We start from the raw sequence: 5,333 nt of genomic DNA, 5'->3' as shown, positions 1-5,333 counted from the left end.
TCATGGCTTCAGATGGGGCGGGAGGCTCCAACTTCAGCCCCACGTGCACTCCTGGCTTCAGACTGGGGGGTGGGTCCCACTGGCTTCAGCCCTGCACCACTCCCAACTTGAGACAGGAGGGAGTGCCGAGGCTCCCTGCTTCAGGCCCGCAGGAGGTGTGTCAGGACTCGCGTTTCTGCTACAGGGCCCCATGGCCCTCCTGAAGGAACCCACAGACCCCAGGGGGCCATGGATCTCTGGTTGAGAACCGCTCCCTCATATGACACTCAATACCTCATGTTCACCACTTTTGTAAGGTTACAAGATAGTTTGTACAAAGTACACCTTGGGAGGTATCTTTTGAAAGATATCAATCTGCTGAATATTATTATTCTGTTGAAATGTGTATAACATCACTGCATGTAAAATGATGAGATTTTGCTGTATGATTGTTACTGAAATATTTGTAGTTCTGGGTAACGCCCACCAACCATTTTCTCAGAGACAAAGGCACACTAGCATGCCAACAAGGTGCTAAAAAGCCATCACTTACTTAACTGTTCATTCACCAGCAGGATGAAAGATATAAACAAGAAATTTACATTGCATTGCAGGAACATTTCAAATCTCAGGTACACAGGGAACTGTTACTACAGGGTAGCAGAGGGTAATCCTCAAAGAAAGGAGGTGGGTATAAAAAAATAAGAGTTTCCTTCACCTCACCTATCTCCTCCTTCCATTTCTGTGCGAATAATAAGAACAAAGGGGCAGGGGGAGTGGTCCCAGGCTGGAAAATGATGCAGCCTGTGAAATGTATTGCCGCTCATGGTGAGACAACCCTTTTGCTTTTAAGCCTATTAGCCTTGGTAAAGTTTAGGAATTAGCTTGCCTGTTTATCCTTTAATTTCTTTTGTAACTGATTCTGACTTCTATGCCTTATCACTTGTAATCCCTTAAAATCTTTCTCTAGTTAATAAAACTTGTTTTATTATTTTATCTAAACCAGTGAATTTTGGTTGAAGTGCTTGGGAATCTCTACTTAGGTCAACCAGCCTGGTGCATAATCATTATTAAGGCTATGTTTTAGTCACAGGTATTTTTAGTTAAAGTCACGGACAGGTCACGGGCAGTCATCAAAAAATCACGGCCTGTAACCTGTCCATGACTTTTACTATATACCCCTAACTAAAACTTGGACGGGGGGCTAAGGGTGCTCTGGGGGGGCAGTCCAGGCCCCCTGCTGGTGCAGGGTGGGGGGCTGGGCGCTGATGTTCAGCCTGAGACAGTCGCTGATGCTGGGTGGGGGAGTGGGTAGGCAACAGCGCTCAGTCCGCAAAAGCCAGGGGGGCTCTGCACACTGCTCCCACCACAAGCACTGGCTCCGCAGCTCCCATTGGCTGGGAATCACAGCCTATCAGGTCTGTGTTCTTGGGGAATCAGGGTGCAATATCCAACCTGTCTGATTCACGAAGGACCTTCCCCCTCCCTCTCCGCCAGCCTCTGCTTAAACCAAAGCCGATCAGAAGAGAGACTTATAAAAAGCAATAAAAAGGCAGTGGAAAACACACCTAAGCCTCTCCGGACAAGGGTGACAAAATTAAGGAAACTCCCCTAGCCTCATTTGCATTGAAGATAGGACAGGGAGGCATCTCCATTAGCATACAAAATGGAGAACACACATTCCAAGGCAAAAACCGCACTGAACTATGGGACCAGAAAAGCAGGAAAGCACTGCATGATGGGGGATCTCTGCTCCAGATGTTAATGAACCCACGCCTGCACACACCCAGCTCAGTAGTTATCAGACCAATTCTAGTAAATAATCTTTTATTGGTATCCAAAATATTGAAGCTCTCTAATTGCATTGTAAGGTCCCTCCAAGGAACAACGCCCATAGTCAGAAATGATCAGTTCCTATTGTCTAGCCTGAACAAAACAACTTTGGTATACTCCCTTGATCCATCAGTTCACCCATAAACAAATCTAGTGTTCTCCCTTGAACCATTGTTGTTTCCCTACAAAAATCCCTACCCATGCTTAAGTGTGTGGATGTCTGTATCCAACATCTGCATCAGTTCCATTGGGACTTCATCCTCTCCTGACTAATTGTGCTGCGGGCTCTGCCTGTCTCCAGCACTCTGGACCCTCAGCTAGCTCCCCAACCTGGGACCCCCAATTGATGCAAGCTTCACGGAGTGGTGAGAACCCAACTCTCTCTCTCTCTCTAGGTATAGCCTTCTGACCCTGACTTGTGTGATCAGTTATAGTTTTCTAAAGCTGACTTTTATAATCAAATTTAAGTTAGATTTAATATTATAACTGTTTTGTTTGTTTGGCTCCCCCATGGTTATTACCTGGCAATAAATAACTTTCATTGTTAAGCTGGTTGTTTCTCTCTCCTTCCCCCCACCCTCCATGGGTGTTTTTTGGCTTCTTTATTCACTTTGCAGCAACACTCTTCATACCTAGGCTAAAGATCGCTGCAGTGCCCAAAAATCCTGTGTGATTTGCTCATCAAGTGGGTTACTACCAGAACAACTGTAACGTGAAAGTGGGGGCAGGGACGTGCTGAACCTGGGGCATATGAGGGTGGCAGCTTGGAAGTGCTGCTCGACCCAGCCTGCTCAGGTGTACCTATTCCAGTGTGGTGCCCATGGCATATGAGGGTAATAGTCTGAAAGTGCTGTTTGACCCAGCCTGCTGAATCCAGGGACATATAAGGGGTCAGCGTGGGAATGCTGATTAGCCTGGTCCTCTCAGATGCGCTCTGTTAATGTGTGTGTTTGTCTGATTCTGGGGCTGGAAGAACCCAGCCCTGGGGAACCTAGGTCCTGCAGGATAGCTCCACTGGCAGGGAACTTGCAGAAGTAGAGCTCTGAATAAGAACACAAGTGACACAAGCAGTACATTGATAAAATTACAGAACACCTCCCCCCCCGGAAGAGTAACCCTAATAAATGAGCATACCCCCAAAGTAACAGGCAAATCTGGTAACAGCAGCCAATGGGAGCTCTGGGGGTGGGGCCTGCGGGCACAGGCAGCTCGTGGAGCCCTCTGGCCCCTCCAGCTAGGAGCAGCAGGGACATGCCGGTGGGAGCTGGGGAACCCCCACCCCAAAGTAAGTGCCGTCCCACACCCCAAACCCCTGCCCCTATCCCCCTCCCACACACCCAAACTGCTGTTGCTGTTGGCAGCCCTTGAGCCAGCACTGGCCACTGCAGAAGTCACGGAAGTCATGGAAAGTCACGGAATCTGTGACTTCTGTGATAGACATGCAGTCTTAATAATTACCCATTGTTGGAATGACAAACTGTCTATGAGCTTGTACTGTCCAGTGGACTTCTGAGCAATACAAGACACATTTCTGGGGAGCCAGGCTGAGGGATATGCAGGTGTTATCTTGTATGTAATTCATGGATGGCTCACCATAGGATTCATGTATTCTGTTGGGAGTGACTTTGCATGCAGATGCCTGAGAGTGAACAGAGCCTGGAGGCAGGGATGGCAGGTTTGTAGAAATTTTGGTGGTGCCCAGAACCCGGCCCCCGCCCAAACTCCACCCCCGCACCTGCCCTAGGCTCTGGGAGGGAGTTTGGGTGGGGGAGGTCTGGAGCGCAGGCCCTAGGCTGAGACAGGGGATTGGGGTGCAGGGTGCAGGCTCTAGGAGGGAGTTTGGGGATGGGAGGGGGTGCAGGTTCTGGAAGGGAGTTTGGGGATGGGAAGGGTGCAGAGGTGAGGGCTGTGGGGTGTGGCTTCAGATGAGGGGTTTGGGGTATGGGAGGGGCTCGGGGTATGGGGGGGCTCAGGGCAAGAGTAGGGGTGTAGGGGGTGAGGGCTCTGCCTGGGGCTGGGAATGACGGGTTTGGGGTGTGGGAGGGGCTCAAGGTGAGAGTAGGAGTGTGGGGGGTGAGGGCTCTGTCTGGGGCTGGGGGGTTTGGGGAGTTAGAGAGGCTCGGAGCTAGGGTAGAGGGTTGGAGTGCAGGGTTATGAGGGCTCTGGCTGGGTGTAAGCTGTTTGTGGTGTTGGAGGGGGCTCAGGGCTGGGGCAGAGGGTTGGGGTGTGGGGGATAAGGGCTCTGGCTGGGACTGGGGATAAGGTGTTTGGGGTGTTGGAGGGGCTCAGGGCTTGGGTAGAGGGTTGAGGGTGCGTGGGGGGGCTGAAAGCTCTGGCTGGGGGTGTGGGCTCTGGGGTGGGGCAGGGCTGGGGCTGAGTTTGGGGTGGAGGCAGGCTCTCCGGGACAGGGGCCAGAGGACTCCCCCCAGCCCTTTCCCTGCCGGCAGCAGCGAGCTCTGTGGGAGGATGGAGCTGCATGGACGAGACCGAGGCAGGGATGCTCTGTTCCAGGGCCCGGGGAGGCACGGGGGGCAGCAAGAGGGGGCCGGCGGACACTCGGGGGAGGCACGGGGGGGCAGCAAGGGGAGAGACCCAGCCCCAAATATTGGTGGAGCTGGGCCCCTGGATGCTGAATATTGCTGGTGCTAAGGCACCACGTGGAGATATAATTTGCCGCCCCTGACTGGAGGGGCTCCTGTTCATCAGCAAAGCAGTGTAAAAGGCATCCCTGGCTGAAGACTTAAGGGACACAGCAGTCCCTTGGTTCAGATTGCACCCTGGGGTATGTCATAATGTATACGCCGGGCAGGGGTGCTGGTACAATTTTTATGGTGGCAGTGCTGATGATGGAAATCATATATTTGGCATTTGTTATTACTACTTCAAGCCCGACGGCGCAGCAACACCCCCAATACTAGCACCACTGATGCAGGGGCAACTTTGCATACAAGTAGGGGGGTATGTCTGCACTGTAAACACGGCTGGGCTCTCACTCTGGTTTGAGCCCACGCCCCCATTCCATCCACACACAAATCAGTCTGAATCTGGTCACCAAACACTCAGGACCCCAGGTTCCTAGGACCCTGCCGGGGGTGGGTCGGGGCCCAAGTCCCACTTAGACTTGGATCCAAGCCCTGTCATTTAGCAATGTGGATGCGGTTCAAGCTGCTGAGCTGAGTCATAAGGTCTGCATAGCACAGTGTGGTCGTGTTAGGACAGCTGTGAGACCCAGCTCCAGCCACTGTAAAGCTAGGTTTACAATGCAGCATGGATGCTCAAGCGCAGCGTTGGAAACGCCGGTCTCACAGACCAGGATTTGCGGCGCAGTGTAGACATAGCCAAGGTGACGCATACCCAGCATAGGTGAATCCCCGTAGCAGGGGTACAGCCTGTGTGAGCATAAAGTACCCATTCGGCCATCCTACCAATCGCTCATGTTGCACACAAGGATGCGTTACACCTACGCGGTTACCCATGGGAGTGTCTTTTGCGGAGGCAACTGCGGGCGGGTGTAAAAACGT

This window comes from Dermochelys coriacea, chromosome 2 (genome assembly GCF_009764565.3).
Source record: "Dermochelys coriacea isolate rDerCor1 chromosome 2, rDerCor1.pri.v4, whole genome shotgun sequence".
Taxonomy (NCBI): domain Eukaryota; kingdom Metazoa; phylum Chordata; order Testudines; family Dermochelyidae; genus Dermochelys; species Dermochelys coriacea.
This window is presented reverse-complemented; position numbering follows the sequence as displayed.